At 46.0% G+C, this 21119-nt stretch overlaps 1 pseudogene; it reads right to left on the reverse strand.

Moving 5' to 3' along the window:
• Positions 1–200: 200 nt before the first annotated feature.
• Positions 201–18462, reverse strand: LOC125101543 (programmed cell death protein 2-like; annotated as a pseudogene).
• Positions 18463–21119: the final 2657 nt, after the last annotated feature.

Raw genomic sequence — 21119 nt, forward strand, 5'->3', positions numbered from 1 at the left:
ATGGATCTACCAAAATTTATTTAATTCCCTGTCACTGGAAATTTCTGTTTCAGTAATTTTTAGGCATCATAAGCAATACCTAAAACAACATTTTTTACTTGTGTCTATGGCATCGTTTTTCTTTAGGATAAAGTCCAAGACATGGAATTTTTGGAAGTCAAAGAGATTAGCAGCATTTTAAAGGTTTTACAACAATGTCTTTAAGGTGAATCTGTTACATCTTGCTTCCTACGAATTGCTCTGTGTAGCCAGTGCCCAGTATATAGCTTTGAGCTCTGGGGAGCCCTGCCAGGTGGCCTCGTCAACGCACATGCCCCGCGTGTCTGCCCCAAGGCAGCTGAACCACTGAGACAGGCCTGGAATTCAAATACTCTCTTGGCACAAAAGGGGAAATCTGGAATATCTTTTACTTGAGGGCTCTTTTCCCCAGGAATCCAGATGAGGACAATCCCTCTGCCAATCTCTGAGAATTTGTCCCGATTCAGAAGCTATTCTGAGTTTAAACTTCTGCAAAGTGCTATTTTCCCTGGATTCATGTTTTGCTAGGGCATCCAGTTCTCTTTCAGGCACTTCCCACACGCTTTCTATCATCTCTGCAGCATCATCCTTTTCTACAACTTCAGGTGTAATCCCATCTTCTGTTCCCATTCCGGTTTCAAGTCCTGGAAAGAGGAGGTGGCAGTCTGGAATTCTCCTGTCCAGATGATTGGTGAATAAGTCTGCTCGCGTCCCAGTCTCTGGTCCAGACTAGGAAGCTACCTACTGCAGTAATATGCTTTGTGACATCTAGGGCAGGTCTGGGGGAACTGACAGCCACAAGCCCTGCAGAGAGAAGCACCAGACTCCAGCTGGAGGCACCAGGATTTTCCTGTTTGTGGGGGATGATTCTCAGAAGGGGGCTCAGATGAGTAAAACTTTTTCTAGGGTAGCTGATTCCTAAAAACTCACAGCCGGCTTAGCCCCATGGCTCTGGGCAGCAGAGGAGAAAGAGGCCTCAGTGGAAGGCATCGTGGTGAGGCTGCGCAGGAGCACACGCACTTGCAGCACAAAGGGCTGTGGTGCCCAGCTCCGCAACCAGTAGATGCCCCACCCCCGGCTCTGCCGGCCCTTCGGGCCCCCACCAATCTCATGCAGAGCTGCCCCCTAACTGGCTGCCAGGCCAGCACGGCCTCTTCCCCAAGCCCTGCTCCACTGACCGCTGAAATCCTTCAATATATTCATAACAGCTGTTTTTAAATCTTTGTCTCATACTGACATTTAAAAAAATCTGTCATTTCTGGCTCTCTTTCTATTGTCTTGATTCCCCCTCCCCCCGATTATGGATCACATTTCCCTCCTTTCCCGTCTAGCATCTTCTAACTGAATGTAGGGCATTGCAGAAGTTTCACTTTTAAGCATGTGGATTTGGTTGTCTCCTTGCAAAGAGTGTTGGGCTTTACCCCTGCAGATAGTTAATGTACTTCTAGATCAGCGTGGTCCTTCCCAGCCTTGATTCCAAGCTCTGTTGGGTGGGTTTGGAGTAGCCTTTCCTTCAGTGCTACTTGAGTTCTAGTCCTAAGGTGGGACATTTGTGGGATATCCTGGGTAGTTCACTGAAATATCTCTGTGTGGCTGGTCCCAACTCAAACGTCTCCAGTCCCATGTGAGCAATAATTACCAAATAGCTGATCTTTCCCATGGTGGTTGATCTTTGCTTGGCCTTGGGGAATCTCACCTGTTATCACAAAGCCAGCCTTCAGCCAGAACCTTCAAAGGTGCCATGCAGATTTATGGGGCAATTTCTTTGCATGGCTTTGCCGCTTTGACCTCCCTCGGTGTTCCAAGGGAGTCTCTGTCTTCTCAGCTCAGCGAGACAGCTGGGCTCTGAGTGGATGCCTTCTCTCTGTGCCATGGTTCAGAAGGTTCTTCAGGCAGAAAGCACAAGTGATTGGAGGGTTCACCTCATTTGTTTCTCTTTTTTTCCAGAAGGTACAATCAGTCCTCCTGGGTCTGTTTTCTGGGGACTGAAAACAGTTGCTTCATAGATTTTGTCCGGTGCTCTCATTGTTTATGGCACAAGGGTTGGTCTGGAATCAATTTACTTCCCATACACTCCTTTTAATGAGGCTTTTTTTTGGGGGGGGGAGAGATTATTATGTGGTTAAAAAAGAAAAAAATAAATAAAAACCAAAGAGTACTCTGGTTCTGAGGGAGGTTTTCCTTGTTCTTAAAAATAGTTGGGCGAAAATAAGTAGTGCCTTTTCTGCCTCTGAAAGCATGTGATGTCACAAAACATTGCCATAGGCTTCATGAGGGAAGCCGACATAAGGGGAAGGCCAAGAGTGTGCTGAGAGTAAGAGTCTAGAAAACACCTGGGTCTGTGGTAAAGACAGTGAGATGGAATAACCAGCCCTGGACCTGTGCTAGCTCTGAACTAGCTGTTCTCAAACCTGTCAGCCTCAGGGCCCCCTTACACTCTTCATAACTACCAAAGATCCCAACAAGTTTTTGTGAATGCGGGTTATCGCCGTCAATATTTACCATATTATTAATCGAAATTGAGAACATTTAAAAAGGTGTAATGATTATGAATTTAAATAGATAATTAATTTATGGTCTCATCGAAAACCCATTACATTTTACCATTAACAAACATTTTTTATGAAAATAGTGTTTTATAAAACAAAAAAAAAACAACTTAGGGATCTGAGTGACATTGTTTTACATTTTTGCGAATCTCTTTAATGTCTGGTTTTTCATAAGTCCCATGACAACAGAATTTTTGTAACTGCTTTTGCATTCAATCTGTTCTCATCTGTTGTTTCAGTTGAAAAACAAACAAACAAACAAATCTGGCCTCAGTCAGATCCGTAGTGGAGAAAAGGAGTATTTTTATTTGTGTTCAGATAATTGTGGGTACTCTTCTTTGGTAGACACCAAAAACTTAACAACTTGTAATTCCTTAAAGGTTATTAATAATGCAGACTCCGAAATGATCTCCAAAAATACCTATACTTTATTACAGGGCTCAGTACATTTTTTTCCATAAATTGTCAGATAATAAATATTTTCCCCTCTACAGGCCTTGACGTTTCTGTTACAACTGTTCAAGTAGCTCGTGTAGCCCAAGGGCAGCCACAATGATACATAAACACATGAGTGTGGTTGTATTTCAATAAACACACTGTAAAAAAGGTTTTACAGAACCTTTTTTGAAAAAGCTTTTCGTAAATAACTCATGACTTCTGGTTTATGACAATTAAAACCCGTTGGTCTATCCTGTACTGGGAATGGACGGTTTTGATCATACAGAGGTCCCTGAAAGTGTTTCAGGGACCTCCAGGGGTCACTAGACCACACTTTGAGAACTACTCCTATAATATTTTTGTTATATGGGATAACACATTTCTTCTTGCGAAAGGCATTTTCAGTTGTATCTTCCATTCCTCCTAGACAAAAACATCCTAGCCGATGAAGTCCTAGGTAGTTTCACAAGCCAGAAATCTGCATACCGGTTTCTATTTTGGATTTGAGAAATGTCACATCAAACCCAGCCACGTTCTCTCCCACCAGTTTGATGTGCTAGCAGTAGAGTAGAAATTGCGTTGTATGTCGGGACTGAGAGGTCCTGAGGCAGCCCCTGGGAGCCTTTCGGGGCCCCAGAACATTGCAAGAGAGCTTCAGAAAATTTCATGTTTTCACTAGGAGGAACAGAGGTAGCCAGAGTCCTCATTATCTAGACAGGCGGTATGTGAGTCAGGGTTCTCCAGGGAAACAGAAACCAATAGGATATTTACATAAAGACATTTGTTTAAAAAAAAAAAAAAAGGCTCACAGAGCACCTGGGTGACTCCGTCCGTTAAGCATCTGCCTTAGGTTCAGGTCATGATCCCGGGGTCCTGGGATAGAGCCCTGCTTTGGTCTCCTTGCTCAGCGGGGAGCCTATTTCTCCCTCAGCCCCTCCCCCTGCTCGTGCTCTCTCTCATTCTCTCAAAAATACATAAAATCTTTTTTTAAAAATTGGCTCGCAAGATTACGGAGACAGAGAAGTCCTGCGGTCTGCCATCTGCAAGCTGGAGATTCAGGAACGCCGGGGGTGTAGTTCCAGTCTGAGCCCAAAGGCCTGAGGATCCAGTGAGCCCATGGTGCGAGTCGGTGTCTGAGAGCAGAAGGCAGACATCCCAGCCCCCACAGTCTGCTAGAGAACAAAGCCTCCCAACCTCCATCTCTTTCATCTCTTTGGGCCTCCAGTGGATGGAATACTCCTGCCCACACCAGGAAGGGCAATCTGCTCTGCTCAGTCTCCCGACTCAGGCACCAATCTCAACCAGGACCACCCTCCCAGAAATAATGTTTAGCCCAATATCTGCCCTGCCCCCCACAGTCCAGTCAAGATGCCACGTAAAATTAACCATCACAATGAGTCGAGACAGGATAGGTCAGCGAGAACTCTGTAACGTGAGACTCCAGGGGAGGGTGATGCCGGATGGAGGGCAGAAGAGAGGGTGGGCAGGACGCCCCTCTCTGGCAAACCCCATCCCCCCCACCGCCCCGCCCCGGACTGGCATCACCACCACCTCTATTGCTCAAAATCCATGTCAGGGAGGAGGCGGGAGGGGAAGAGCCCTGAAGTGACTGAGGTTCTCCCAACTGGACAAACAAAGACCTACACAGGCTATGTTGAAGTTGTTGTTTCTCCCAAACAGAACAGCGGCTCTTGAGTTAGAAATCAAGATTAATTTTAGAAAAACTTAAAAATTTTTGTATACCTATGTTTAAGTCCTAAAAATTCCTATTTTCTTTCTTTTTTAAAAAGATTTTATTTATTTGTTTGTCAGAGAGAGAGAGAGACTGAATAAGCAAGGGGAGCAGCAGGCAGAGGCAGAGGGAGAGGGAGGCAGAGAGAGAAGCATGCAGGGAGCCCCATGCTGGACTCGATCCCAGAACCCTGAGATCATGACCCAAACCGAAGGCAGACGCTTAACCAACCGAGCCACCCAGGTGTCTCTAAAAGTTTGTATTTTCTAATAATGGACAATCAGATTCAAAAATTTGATCAACCTGATGAAAAATATCTCAATCCCATATTTATTTATTTATTTATAAATATTTTATTTATTTGAGCGAGTGAGAGAGCATGAGCAGTGACGGGTGGGGGAAGGGTGGCCGAAGGAGAAGCAGACTCCCCACTGAGCAGGGAGCCTGATGCGGGGCTCAATCCCATGACCCTGAGATCATGACCTGAGCCCAAGGCAGCCACTTGACCCACTGAGCCACGCAGGTGCCCCGATTTTTATTTCTATTTCTTAATTATGGGTGAGGATGAGCATCACTCAGATGTTGTTGGGGACATCATGCCGGAATCCACCACAGTGCCTTTGAGCGCAGTGCAGCTCACATTTGCGGGTTCAGATCTGCAGATGACCTGACCTGCGTCCACCTGGGGACCACGATATTAACCCTCACAATGACGAGGCTTACAGTCTGTCCAGCATTAAACAGACCACTCATGAGACATATTCCTCCATTTCAAGTTGACCTTCTACCCTCTCGTATGGTGATGCTATTTATCATGGAAGTTACATTTGGTTTTCCTATGTGCACTGCCCTGCCTACGCCTTCGAATCAACTCTGGCTTCTGGAACCAAGGCCGGGGCACTAGGCTCCATGTGATTCAGGATTTTGTTACTTCCCGAATCTCTCTTTTCCATCCCAATATCCTAATAAAAATAAACATGTCCTTTGAATCTACATTCCTCATGACAGAGGCAAGTAATTTTCCATGTTGGGCAGTTTTCTTATATATTAAATAGTTTGTGTTTGCTTGCCTGCAGGGGTCATGCCCATTTATAAATTATTCTGATTAAAAACAAACAGTACACAGACTAAAGAAGGCTGCCTGAAATCCCACTGCTCTAACAGAAGCAGTTAGTTTCATCTCTTTAATATTAGCTTTCATCATTGCTTAACTCCACAGATATTTTAAATGCGTATCATGCTATGTCATTAACTAAGCATTTCTCCTATAATGGTCTATTATATTGAGTCTACGAACGTGATAAAACATAAAAACAATCGTATTGTGGATTTGCACAATCCTTGGCTAATGTGAAATTTAAATATTGTCACATCTCCTAATTCTACTTTCTTCGCTCATTCATTTGTTCATTTACTTACTCATTTACTCAACACATATTTATGGAGCTGGCAATCAGAATACAAATATAAGTAGGAGAGACACTGTTCCTGCCCTTAAGTATATTAAGTCCAGGAGGGGAGACAGATATCATCATGTGAGTGTCACGCATTGACCCATTTGAGCCGTGTGTTCATGTTCTGTCCACATAAGCAACCAAATAGAAATGCCCTCCCCCATTTTTTAATGATCTTGCTAATTAGGTACAAGTGTGGCAGCTCTGTGTGTTTTGGTTGATGGAGTTATTTCCTCAGGGTTAGAAAAGCAGAACCACGACAGGGATCTGGAAGACTTGCTGTCCTCTTTTGTGGTTTAATCTCCAGACAGCACTCCCTTCTACTTCCTGCCACAGGATGGGTAGTCAGATAAAACGTTCTTCTGAATGAGGAAAACAGTTAAACGTTGAAAATGTGAGAACAAGAAAACACAAGCTAAAAATAGAACGCACCAGCCTGCTTTATGCAACATATTTTTTTTAACTGGTGGATTTAACCATAGCATTAAAAATTCTATCTTATTCTATCCTTTCTGGACTATACCATGTTTATAAAGAGGAAGTCAGCAAAACATTAACTAACTGCACCACTTAGTATTTTAAAAAGTCTCTTTTATGTTTCAGGTCTGGAATTAATCATTAACCCTTTTTTAAAAAAGTGTTTAAACAGGGGCACCTGGGTGGCTCAGTGGGTTAAAACCTCTGCCTTGGGCTCAGGTCATGATCTCAGGGTCCTGGGATCGAGCCCCGCATCGGACTCTCTGCTCAGCAGGGAGCCTGCTTCCTCCTCTCTCTCTGCCTGCCTCTCTGCCTACTTGTGATCTCTGTCTGTCAAATAAATAAATAAAATCTTTAAAAAAAAAAGTGTTTAAACAATAACACTTAAAACCTACAAGATGGGGGCACCTGGATGGCTCAGTCAGTTAAGCATCTGTCTTTGGCTCAAGTCATGATCCCAGGGTTTTGGGATGGAGCCCAGGATCAGGCTCCCTGCTCCATGGGGAGTTTGCTTCTCCCTCTCCCTCTGCCTGCTGCTCCCCCTGTTTGTGCGTTCGCTCTCTCTCTCTCCGTCAAATAAATAAATAAAATATTTTTTAAAAATTTACATGATGAAAGAATAGCTCAGTCAATTTTTGAATACCTTTCTTCTAATTTCAACAGTCATTCATGTTTTACCCATTGTGTACCATTTGCTTGTGTGCGTGTGTACATTATTTTGCTGAATTATTTGAAAGTAGATTATAGAAATCTTAACATTTCACTCCTAAAAGTTTCCGTATACACCTGCTAAGGACAAAGACATTCTCTTATATAAGCATAATGCTATTACCACTCCCAGAAAACATCATTAATTCAAGAGGGTCGCCTAATATCCAGCTGCCAGCTGCAGAGTCCTGGGATTGCGAACTGGCTCCGCCCACCTTCCTGCTGGAACTGGCTGCCAGCCCCACCTGCCTGGGCACTGAGCCTTGTCCCTGCCCTGTCCACTGCCTTTTCAAAACTAGAAGTCTGACTTGGGGCACAGTCCGTGCCCAGAGATCCTGCCAACCACCTTCATCCATCAGCTCAGACCCCTGGATGCTGATGCCTTCCCACATCCCTAAAAATTGAGCCCACCATTTCCTATCTCTGCGGGCTTGCCCTGCAGCTAGGCTGATGCCTCTTGACCTTGACCTGTGGCCATGCTATAGCTGTTCATTGACATTTCAAATGGCAAGGGAAGGTGTAACCATATGTAATAGGGCTGGGCATAGACATTTCCAACTTATTCCTTGAGCACAACATTACTGAAACAAAATGGTTTTTAGCAGTAACACCCATGAGCTTAAATTTCATTATTATTTCTATCATAAGAGAGCTGTTCATAAAAGCCAAGTGCATTTCAGCTTTTTAGTATAGGGAATGCTTTGGATTGATGAAGATCAAATTCTTGACGGTGCTGAAGGAGTGAACTGCTTCAACTCTCCTTCCCCTTGCTTCTTTAATCTCCCAGCCTAAGCCTGTCTCTTGCAGCAGCCCAAGGAGAGCAAATTCTTCCGGTTCCAGGGGCCATCTGCAATGACCATCACAGACGGAAGATAATAAGCAAAGACTTCATGTCAGGGTGAATGGGTCAGGTGACACAGACATTTGCCAGCCCTGGCCCTTTTCCTGGTCACTGGCCGGTCCACAAAACTGTAAGGATGCTCCAGAGCCCTTTGCCCAAAGCGGAAGAGATGCTGGCATTTCTCAAGGGCACAGGCTCATTTGAATAAGGGGTACTCACTACTCTCGCCCACTAATAAAGGGAACTTGCTGCAAGCACAAAAAGCCCAAGAGAAAAGGAGAAAGCAGGGGAGTGAATAAAAACAGAAACAGGCTCCATGCTCTGACAGGCAAGTTTCTCAATGCATCTGGTCCTTCAGTGAGTAGAAATATCTCATTGGAAGCAGAATCCCACAGGCAAGCGTTTGGGCTTTCTGTTTTCGCCACATTAACACCCCGACAAAGGGCCGTGGCATTGCTGATGCAGGAAATGAGGGGAAGAGTAGATGGATCCCCCCCACCCCTTCCCTTTCATGCAGACAGTCCTGGAGGCTGTGTGCTGGTTACCTAGGAAACTATGTATGTGAAACTCCAGAAAATGTGCTGTCAGGCGGCACGAGAGGGAACTGCTGAGTTTTTTGCTGGCATTGCACAATGCCAGGCCATTTTCTTAACCCCTCCGAACCAGTGTCCTCATGCACCAGGAGAAGCTAATCTCTACCTTGTGCGTGTGTGCATGTGCGTGCGTGTGTAAAGCATCTTAGTTGATTGTAGAGTACAGAAGGAGCTCAGTGTGGATCTCCCTTCTTTTCCCTTCATCTCCCAAACATGTTGCATGGAATAGGCACCACTGAATAAATGGCACAGAGATCTAATACAGAAACCATTTTGGTAAGAAATGAGATGTTCATTCAATTTTTGTAACTGAAATGATATTTAACACCTAATAAGCATGTTATTATGTGGCATTAGATGATCAGTCTCTTACAAATGGAAAAAATCACTTGAAATGCAAATACTGGGGCTCCTGGGTGGCTCAGTGGGTTAAAGCCTCTGCCTTTGGCTCAGGTCATGATCCCAGCATCCTGGGATCAAGCCCCACATCAGGCTCTCTGCTCGGCAGGGAGCCTGCTTCCCCGCCCCCCCCCCCAACCCCTGCGCCTGCCTCTCTGCCTACTTGTGATCTCTGTCTGTCAAATAAATAAATAAATCTTTTTAAAAAATGCAAATACTACTAGCTTATCCCCTCCATAAATCTGAAATGTTTAAAATGTCTTCGATGCTCTTTGAATCAGCACAGCCGCACAGTAGGCTTTGAAGAGCCCATCAATAGCATTCCCTTGTTGTCTGCTTGGATTCAGACCGAGTGAGGGCTGGCTGCGGGAGTCGGACATATTGATGGGGAAACAGCAGCGTCATTACTGATAAAGACCATCTTACTGGGGCGCCTGGGTGGCTTGGTCGGTTAAGTGTCTGCCTTTGGCTCAGGTCATGATCTCCAGGTCCTGGGATCGAGCTCCTTGGTGGGCTCCCAGCTCAGCAGGGGGGTCTGCTTCTCCCTCTCCCTCTGCCTCTCCCCCTGCTTGTGCTCTTTCTCTCTCTGTCTCTGTCTCTCACTCTCTCAAATGAATAAATAAAATCTTGAAAAAAAAAACAAACATATTACTGACTGTGTGACAACAATGGGGCTTTTGATGCCGCTCCTCAGAAAGACTTCACATTCCCATCCCAGGCAGTGCCCCACAACTGTGGCCGCTCCCCGCCTTGGCACCCCGGCCAGGGCTGGGCCTCCCCTGCCAAGCCTGGGCCTGGCACAGGCACCCCATACCACACTCCCCCAGTAGGCAGACAAGCCACGCAGCAGAACGAGAGGTTGCTGACCATGTGTGCGTTAAGAACTTCAAAGGACTTAAAAGTAGAAGTTTCCAGGTGAATTGGGGAAGTGAATTCCCCCTTCAGGACTCTGGGGCTCCTGGCGGCTGGGCCCCTGACGCGGCCTCAGCAGAGCTCTGCTCTTTGAGCTGCCCTCAGCTAGCCAACAGCCTCACCCACAGACGTGGTCCCTTCCCCGGGGACCTGCTGCATATACAAGGCCTGGTGAGGGGAGGGTGTGAAGGTTTAGCCCCCTTGCCTCAAACTGGGACGTCCCTGAAGAGTCATCTGAGCTCCAGAGCCTCCCCTGGGACTGCACACCTCAGCTTCCCCTTTCCCCTAATCCAGCTCCCTTCATTCTCCAATATGCTCCTTGTGCAAATCTCTCCGAGTCTGTTTCCCAAGAGACCGATGGGAGACAAGGAATTTTCAAGTAACTGGATCATGCATTCAGATCGTCAGGAGGTGGTAGACTCCACCATACAGAATTATATCTGGAAACTCACATTCTTCTGTCATTTTCTTCATATATTTGTATGATCATTCCCCCCCCCCTTTTTTTTTTCCTTCAGCTGCTTCTCTGCGGAGCTGTTATTCATCTGATCTTGGACCTCTGGCTAGTCCTCTAATTTTTTAATCAAATTCTCTCCTAGTTTCTATTCCATGCCCTTCTTTCTGATACTTTTTAGATTTGCTTGGCTTTATCTTCCAGTATCTCAACTGGGTTTTCAATCACGCTCTGACATTTTTTTAATTTCTAAGAATTTTTCTCAATTCTTTAATTTCATTTTCTACGTATTCTGTTATTTCATGGGTACACTATCATCTCTTCTCGGGCGAGATTCATAAGATTTTTAAAGGACATTCCCTTTTCCCTTAATAATTTTCTCCATGTTTCTTTCTTTGTTCTTAATCTTGGCTTACTTGTTTGAGCCTCTGTCTTCCGGGTACCTGGTCGTCTTCAGTTGTGTGCCCATTTTTTTTTTTTATTAATTTTTTTTTATTTTTTCAGCATAACAGTATTCATTATTTTTGTACCACACCCAGTGCTCCATGCAATCCGTGCCCTCTACAATACCCACCACCTGGTGCCCCCAACCTCCCACCCCGCCCTTCAAAATTCTCAGATCGTTTTTCAGAGTCCATAGTCTCTCATGGTTCACCTCCCCTTCCAATTTCCCTCAACTCCCTTCTCCTCTCCATCTCCCCTTGTCCTCCATGCTATTTGTTATGCTCCACAAATAAGTGAAACCATATAATAATTGACTCTCTCTGCTTGACTTATTTCACTCAGCATCATCTCTTCCAGTCCCGTCCATGTTGCTACAAAACTTGGGTATTCATCCTTTCTTTTTTCTTTTGTGTGCCCATTTTTGAGAGAGAGACACTAAGAGGCTATTTGGGATCTGTAGGCCCCTGCACGGAGCCTTTTGAGCATGGGGTTCCTTGGGTGAATTAAGAGCAATCTGTCTGTTTATTTGGTCCGGGAACTATCAGTGACAGCGTACAAGACTGAATGAGAGCTATTTGCTCTGTGATAGTGAAATTTTGTGTGTCGACTTGGTTAAGCTGTGTAACCCAGCTGTTCAGTCACAGACTAGTCTAGATGCTGCTGGGAAGGTATTTCGTCATGACTCACACTGCAATCTGTTTACTTCACATTTTAACAGATTACCTTTCATAATAGGGATAAGCCTCATCCAAATGGTCGAAGGCCTTGAGAGCAAAGACTGAGGTTTCCCACAGATGAATCCATTCAAGACCATAACCTAGAAACCCTGCTCGAGTCTCCAGCTCGTCGGCCTGCTCTACAGAGTTCAGGCTTTATTGGTTCTGTTTCTAGAGAAACTGACGGATACACAATCTTGCAATGTGATTTTGCTACTCTGTCAATCAAGAGGTGGAGTCGATTTCTCTGACTCTTGAATCTGGGTTGGGCTACATGATTTACTTTCACCAACGGGACATTAGCAAGTGTGATACAAGGAAGGGTAGCAAAAGAACTTGTGGATTGGGGCTCGCCCTCTCCTGCCACTGGAGACCCTTTTGCCACCATATAAACAAGTGTGGTTAGCCTGATGGCTTTTCCAGCTGGCATCAAGCCAACTGCCAGACATGACATAAGCCCCTTGCTAGACCAACAAGCCTGCCAATCAACTGACACGTGAGCGAAGCTACCCCAGAACATCAAGTCCCAGATGAACTGGCCTGTCACGAAACCACTCGGCTGACCTCAAACCTATAATTAATAATAAATACTTTGTCTCAATCCACAAAGTATTGGGGTGGACTTTTGTGCAGCAAAAGATAGCCTACATAATCATTACTATGACATCTTTGTTCTTGAAATGATCATATAGCCCAGATTATCCCCACCTATATCCTGCTTCTTCTGCCTGGCCGCCAGTATTCTGCTTGCTGAGTAGAAGGCTGGAAGTTTCAGCATTCGTAGAGTAAATATTCACTTCATCCCCTAGACAAAGTGCAGCCAGGCCAACTATGAAGTTCTAGAGGACACAAAGTGTCCACACAGAAGACTGCCCTTACTTCTGACAACAAATGCAAGTTCAAGGAGCCCCCAAAACCATCCTCAATTTTAACAATTTGTCAGAAGGGTTCACAGAACTCATTGAAAGTTGTTATGTTCATGGTTTCTTATGGGGAGAGTATATAGATTAAAGTCAGCCAAGAAAGAATGCACTTGGGGAAGAGTCCCAAAGGTCTGAATATCGAGATTCCAGTCATCCCTTCCCCGCAGTGTCAAGGACAATGCTCATTCCCAGCATCTGTGTATGACAACACACACCAAGGATTTCCAACCAAGGAAGTTCGCCTGAGCCTCTGGTGTCCAGAATTTTGGGGAGGACTTTTATCTCCTGCCACCAGGGACACATACTGCTCATGTGGCCAACCGTTAGTCTCCAGCCCATCCTGGAGGTTGAGCCAATACCTTTAGTCTCTAGTTCCTGGAGATCTGAACTAGTACCAAAGCCCCTATCATAAAGCACATTGACAGACTGTCTGATGGCCAAAACCCTCAAGCAAATAAAGATGGTACTATTAGACATTCCAGGGGCCAAAAAATCACCTCCAGGAGCCAAGAGCAAAGGCCAGACCCCTCTTTGGATAAGATTGAGTCTTCACTATACAGACCACCCCCTGGCCTTTGGCCAAGACTCTCTTATAGCAAAACCATCACCTTTGTCTGGGCATCTGTGATTAATACAGTATTTACTAGACAAAGCAATGGCAAACAACTAATTCACATGGCTATAAAGCCATGACATAGATATTCACATTTTGTACTAGGTTGATTACTCTTGTCCTCTCTTGATGTGTTGCTGTTTGTCCTTATAATAACCTCGTACAGAACTATTTAGCAGAAATATTGGTTTATGGTTAGTTAAATCCAGCTGTTCCCCAAGATAGTGATTTTATTAATCCCGATGAGGCTTTAACTCAACTTCTCAATATATTTGATTATGAGTATCAGTATTACCAGAAGACCTGTTTACATTAGATGGTTGATTGAATCTCATCAACAGGGCCAGTGGTACGTCATATCCCAGCATGGCAAGTCAGAAATATGCCACACTACCAGAGCCCCACTGAGTCATTAGGAATTAGTCCAGTCCATTGTGCTATCTCATGTGTCTCCCTGAGTCGCACTGCTCTCATTTTGTAGGCTTCCATTCGACCTTGTCAAGCTTCCAAAGGCAAGAGTAGTCCACCAGTGTATGGGCCCACCTTTCAAGGCATCGAGTATAATTGAGCTAAGAGACAATACCATCTCTTGCTCAGAGTCTCTCTCAAAGCACCAATATAATATTGCATTTCCTTCATTGTATAGAACTCCACATTTACCAGTTTAATTTTACCAGGCGTTTCCACCTCTTTTGGGAAAATATGTTGGGTTTGGCTAATGTGCTGGTCTAGATTGCCATTAGGAAAACCAGTCCAGCAAGTACCTCACCCTCAATCCACTCTCATTCCTATACAGGTACATAGGGTTACATACGTACAGAAATAGTGGACTTTCTTCACCCCTAGGCAATATAGCTGCATTCACTGTTAATCTCAATTTTGCAAGATGAGATAAATGTACCACCTGCTCCATCAGGCCCTTAGTAATTCTGACAGAAGGTTTAAAGGTGTAGTGACAGTTTTTTGTTTAGGGATCATCCTTGCCACTGGCACCTGTGGTTGTGGCTCTGCTCCCAGGGCCACCGTATCAGGTAGGAAAAAATAAAGTGGAGGTTCCATGGGGAAGAATTGTAGAGTAATAACACAGTACAGACTCATGAGGCCATGTAAGCCTGCCCTTCATGCCTTAATCATCGTCTGTTCTAATCATCTTCAAACTATCAGGATCAAAGTATATTCAAAGTTGATCAAAGTTGAGGAAATGTGCTTTGATGGTTCAAATTGGTACAAAATCTTCTAGTCCAGTGCTTTTCTGGTATTTGGAGCATTCACCTCAACCACCAGGTATTCACAACCCAATCCAGAGCAAGTGTCTATTACAGCAGGAACCCGGCTGGAGTCTCTAGGGGCTGCTCACATCAGTCCGATTTGACAGCTATGTGTGTGGCCTTCTCCTTGGAGGCTGCCTCAGAACCACCTACAGCCTCTGTCTTTCTTATGGACAGACTGTATAGTTGGCATTTTGTGCCTTATAGGGTAGAGGAGGAATGTGTCTAAATTTGCCCATCTCTGCATTGCTATAGGGCCTACCTATGCATTATTCCATGGCCATCTCAAAGATTGCCACTTGCCAACTCCAGCCACTTCCAATACCAGGAGGAGGTCCTTCTCATGGGCAATGATGTGTCCTACTTTGATGTACCCCCTCAAATTCTCATAGTGATTTTCATATGGCTGTGCCCCTTATGGTATTCCTTTAAGAGGTCAGCTTTCCATAGTCCATCTGTCTGATCCCATGGCCCAGCCACTGGCCACCATCATGAATCAGAACACAAAGACAGAGGCAAATAGCATACATTTCATCCCACTAAGCTGAATTGTTTTTACGCTCTTTGATAAGAGTGGCAGCTTTCCAAACAGGATGCTTGGAAATGTTCACTTTGGAATCGTTATCCATCAATCAAGCAGCTCTTTCTTGATCAATAGAGAGTTGCTTATATGGCTACACCCAAGTGGCTTTAGCGTCCAGCAGCATGTCAGATGGTTCCAAAGTCAGTCCTAAAGGAGAAGGAGCTCCCTGCTCATGCGTACCTTTCCTTGGATTCCCTTGGTACCATTTCCTATGTAAACGTCCTTTTTATTATATGGAAATCTTCTGAGCACTCCCCTCCCCATTACAGTAATTTTTGACACTACCCAGGACATTATTTCAAAATTTCAAGCATTTCAAGATTATTTTATGTTCTTCAGTCATAAGAACAATTTCAATCAATGTCAAATAGCAAGCTATAATTGTCTTTTAAATAAGAATGTTCTGGAATTTTCAAACAGCAATCCCAGGGGTCATTGCTCAGTGGCACTCCCAGGCTTTTGCCATGAGCCTCAGTCTATACCCCACACCTCATCCCTTTGCCTTTCCCCCCATTATCTTTCAAATTTTGCCTATCTGTGGCTTCACTTGAACTATTTCTTTTGGTGGTAGTCCTGTGATAACTCAGATTCCAGTCTTGGCTCCGCCTGAAGATCCACCGAACATCTACCTTTCATTTTGGTTATTGGCAATAATAACAACCAAGGGATTAATATTTGCTTGTTTCTTGTTACTTTGCACTTCCTTATACACCCAGTGAGCCCAATCCTCAGGAGTTGGAGCCGTCATTTCTAAATTCTTTTGACAAGTTAAAAAAAATTTTTTTTAATTATTTATTTATTTGTCTGAAAGAGAGAGGGTGCCATGGGGGGCAGGAGTGGGGAAGAGCAGAGGAAAAGGAGCAAGCAGGCTCTGTGCTGAGCACAGAGACCAATGTGGGACTGGATCCCATAACCCTGAGATCATGATTGGAGCTGAAATCAAGGGTCAGACCCTTAGCCAACTGAGCCACCCAGGCGCCTCTCTTTTGGCAACTTTTGCCTCTAATAACTAGGCAGCACAGCTCCCCTGTATTCTAGGGAACCCTGTGGCCACCTGAGTAACCCCCACCCATTCTTCCTTCTCTTCTTGAACCATGTTTCATGAGTCAGGCTAGTGAGTCCCACTTCTGACACAAACTGAGAAGCATTTGGGCCAACTGTGAAGTCAGAAGGAACAGTCCCCAAGAATATCTTTACTTCTGACACCAGCTGCAAAGTCAGGGATCTCCAAGATCACCCTTAGGTTTTATAGTTCACTAGAAGGACTCACAGAACTTACTGAAAGCTCTTATCTTCACAGTTACAGATTTGTTTTTATAGGTAAAGTCTTTCAAAGCTACAGATTAGATTAGCCAAGGGAAAGGTACAAAAGCCAGAGTCCAGAGGAGGACTATACACAGAGTTTCTGTTGTCACTCCATGGAGTCAGGACATGTTACTTTTACTGCAATGATGTGTGACAATGTGCATGGAGTATCGCCAACCAGGGAAGCTCATTTGAGCTACAGGGTTCAGAGTTTCTGTTGTGCCTCATGTGCATGTTTGTGGATGTCCCAGTGCACACATCCAAACTTCATCACCCCTCTTCATTTGCAGTCTCCCTTTGGTCCTAAAAGTGCATACAGCAGTCATGACCTGTCCACAGGAAACTCGGAAGAGAGACTTCTACATTCACTAGAAGTGGGCTCAGAGGAGTTTGGGCAGGAAATTCAGACATCCTAGGATATGGGACATGGTCGAAAAGAGGGGTGCAAGCTCTGGGTGCATATGATCTCTTGGTTAGACAAATGTCTCCCAGCGGGAGGGGCATTCAAAAAGAAAGGGAGAAGAATGCCTATAGTTGGAATAGATCGTGTTATTGAGGATCTATTATCTATTACTGAGCTAATTTTATGAGCCCATATCAAAACTTCAGCTGGACTGCCTGCTTTTATCCCCACAGCTATATTCTCACCTCTGATTTCAGTTTTGCAGGCACTAGTTGACCCAAAAGGCTTACAAAAGCATGTTACATCTACAAGCCTAGATGTGGAATCCCAGCCCCAGACAGGCTTTACCTTCGTTCCTTGCCAGGTTACTAGTAAGCCTTAGAAAAAGAGGCTAGGCGGCTAGAGGACTCTAGAGGGCTTGATTGGTACAGCAGATCACATGTGGGCAATCTTTGTGCCTGGAGCTGTGACTATGTGAGCCATTCAGAAAGTCTACCAGAATATCTCCATTTTCTATGTTCTGCCTCAGGAAATGACCAGAACTATGGACAATTTTACCAAAGACCCAACACCATCACAGAGAACTATGGAGAACCCCAGTGAAATAGATCTCAACAGGTGTCTGGCATTGGCCATGATTCTGGCTTCCCAAAGGAGCAGAAGTAACCACTGTGCAGGAGTTCTCATAGATGTCTATGCCCCCACCAGAAATATCTACTGCACATCAGGAAATCCATCAAATTGCCACTGTCCTCTTCATTTCTGCCATTAAGTATGCTTCAAACCCAACATCTCAGAACCTGCTCGAATAACTACCTTCAAACTCCGAATTGTGGTTTACTCCCTAATTTAATCCTCAGTCATTATTCCTTTTAGTATATTCCCAAGTATACCTCTTATGACACCCCTGATTTTGAAGACTTCTAACACCTACCTGTCAGTAGAGGGACATGCCCAGCCAATGATAACAGCTAGTCCTTCAGAGCCAACAGTGGGAGTCAGCCCACTCTTGATAACTAATTGAACCAACACCAACCTCACAAGGACCATTATTCTATCCCCCACAGCATTAACAGTATATTGTAGCTCTGAAACAACGGAGGCAATGACCAACTGTTCACAATTGCCCATTTCTTACCCTCTGCTTTGCTTCACCCAACTGTAGGCAGGTTTTCCCCCACCTACAGCCCATAAATTTTCGCTTGCACCAAGTTTAAACAAGCATACTGGTGAACTTGTTGTCCCCTTAATAGTTCAGTTTGAGAATCTGCTGACTATGGAGAAAAATATTCCAGCTGGGCAACCTGATTATGCACCTACAGCCCCACATCTCTTTCCTTCCTCATCCACACAGTCCCTGCCAGTTCTGACCATCTCTGCCTGTAAAGGTCTGTTCTGATTGATGTCTGATGCTTGCAGATTTCTCAGATCAGAACGGTAGATAATTTCCCTAATATGAGCACCATCGACATGATGAAACATCATGTCGGAGTCTGGCTTCCTGTCTGAGAGGCAGCAGGTAACGGCCCAGCGCTGGGACTGCCGACCACACTGGGCGAGGCAGGAGCCAGCCTGGTGCAAGGGTGTGGGCGGGCCCCTGGACAAGGACGTGGTCTCTTTCACAACCGCCATATTGCCCACCCCAACCTCCCCGCCCCCCTTCCTGCTACTAATTCACAATGAAGCCTGTGCCCTCACCGTGCCCAGCTCTACCCACTGTCCCCAGTGGGGATCCCAGACTGCTCCAACCTGTCCTTCCCCACCCACCCCTGCCGTGGATGGGGGAGGGGGCCAGCAGACCTTATGGATGTCAGTGGTCTAAAACCACTATCTAAACTATGCCTGGAGGGCTGGGTGGGGTTTGCACCAGGAGACCTGGATCCCTGGAGGCAGTCAAGGGGCGGGGTCCAAGTGGTCCTGGGTCCTCCCAGGACCCACCCATCAGCTGGGATGTTGTGACATTCAGCCCTGCCTGGGGGTGATGGCCTCCCCAGCATCCATGGCTTTTGGAGGAGGGCAGCTGCTGTGCCCACCCTCCGTGCCCTTCTCAGCTTTTCAGCCTGTCGCCATCCTATGGCCAGTGCTCTGCGGATTTCCAAGCCCCTCTGCAGCAGCCCCTGGAGGAATGGGGGGTGCAGCTCTAAGACTCCTTCACTGGCTGACCACAGTGGCCGCTGTTCCAAGGACATGAGAGGGAGAGAAGGGCCATCCTTACTGAGGTTTAGGATGTCAGCCCATCATGTGATTTTTTTCTTTCTCCCCAGTTTTGGGAGGTGATCAGTGATGAGCATGGGATCGACCCCACTGGCAGTTACCATGGAGACAGTGACTTGCAGCTGGAGAGAATCAACGTGTACTACAATGAAGCTGCTGGTGATTATTTGAATGTTTTTTTGCCCAGTCAAGCTTGCTTTGCATACTGTGGCAGACAGAATGGATGAGGAACAGATAAATGACAAAGAGATGCTTCTTGCATTTGTTTTAAATGTCAACTGCTAAAAACGACATGTTAGATAGTTCCTCACGACTCCTGCATGTTGGCCATGACTAAGCATGCCATTATCCCCTCTTCTGAGGCAGAAAAGCACCTCTGTTTGCTCACTTTTGTGTCGGATGCTAGAATTTTCTCTAACGATTCTGCTGTGAAAGGCGCACAGGGCACAGCCTTGTCTGTGATGCCTTTGCCGGCTGCACATCTAAGTCCGGCTCTGTTCCCCACAGGTAACAAGTACGTCCCCCGGGCCATCCTGGTGGACCTGGAGCCGGGCACCATGGACTCCGTCAGGTCTGGGCCATTCGGCCAGATCTTCAGGCCGGACAACTTTGTCTTCGGTATGTAGTCGTGATCAGTGGCAGCTGGCTCAGTGAGTCTCCCTTCTCAGCACTGTGCAAATCACCGCTCTTAGGATTGAATGCCAAGGTAGAGACTGTGTGTCCACAGAGAGCCCTGGGTCCTGGCCTGATTCCACCGAATCCTGGGGCAGCCCCTTCTCTGGGCAGCTCAAGGAACAGTGTCAGCCTGCAGAGGGCCCATATCCCCCCCAAAACCTCCCCACCACCACCACTGCAGAGGAGCCTGTGACCCGTGAAGAATACAGAGCAGTGGCAGCAGGAGTTGATGGGCTGCTGGTGATGTCAGAGGACCAGGGCCGGCAGGTAACCATGCCAGGAAGCCAAAGGCCAAAGGCGCAGGTTGTGACCAGAGTGGGGCCAGCGGCTTGGAGCCCATCTTCTCTTCTGATCATAAGTGCCTTTGCCCTCACCCATTTATTGTATCTACTTTAGGTCTGTTAAACACTGAATGCAGACCTGCACAAATGAGTCATGAACACAGTGCCTTTATCAATCCCCTAAAGGGGCCGAAGCTCCCCCAGGTGAAACGTCCTTCCCTACAATCTAAACACTAACAGCAGGAACAGGCAGGGTGAGAGGGTTCTCAGCAGCTCCACAACAGAACCAGGACAACCTCCCATGAGTCATCAGCAGGACAAGGCTGCCCAGAAGCTGACGTGGTCAGAGCTGCATTCACAGCTCGCAATCAAGACCATCGAACTAGTTCTGAATTCAAAATCCTGTTTCATGGGGCTGTGGGTTGGGAGTCCAGGAAGGGACTGGAAATTTTAACTGGTGAAGCAATACCTCAGGAGTATGGAAATTATAGGCATCTGCAGAAGATGCTGAAGACAGACATTTTTATCCAAGGAACCAAATGGGGACCAATGGCTGAAGGGTATATGTCAATAGATATGAAGGAACTTTCTTTTTTTTTTTTTTTTTTATTTGACAGAGAGATCACAAGCAGGCAGAGAGGCAGGCAGAGAGACAGGAGGAAGCAGGCTCCCCGAGAGAGCAGAGAGCCCGATGCGGGGCTCGATGCGGGGCTCGATCCCAGGACTCCGAGATCATGACCTGAGCTGAAGGCAGTGGCTTAACCCACTGAGCCACCCAGGCGCCCCATGAAGGAACTTTCTAAGTAATGTCTTTATAACAGATGCTGTCAGTACTTGCCCATGTTCCTGGGACTCCCTAGTCGCTTCTTCCTAGACTCCCTGCTGTGTGTCCTACCCATCATGCCCCCTTTGGAAGGAGGACTACCTAAGGGCAGATGAGGGGCTAAATAGCCTAGCTTCCCTGGCTCTTGGTGGGACCACTCTGGGTGGTGGTGGTCCTTGTCCCTTACAGATTCCCCCGCATGGAGCCCCATGCCCACCCCAGCACCTGTTTGCAAATGCAATCTGGGGACTTTCTTTTCCTGGCTCAATTCCCTGCTACCCTCCAGCTGCTTCTTG

The sequence above is a fragment of the Lutra lutra genome, chromosome 6, assembly GCF_902655055.1.
Source record: "Lutra lutra chromosome 6, mLutLut1.2, whole genome shotgun sequence".
In the NCBI taxonomy this organism is placed as follows: Eukaryota; Metazoa; Chordata; class Mammalia; order Carnivora; family Mustelidae; genus Lutra; species Lutra lutra.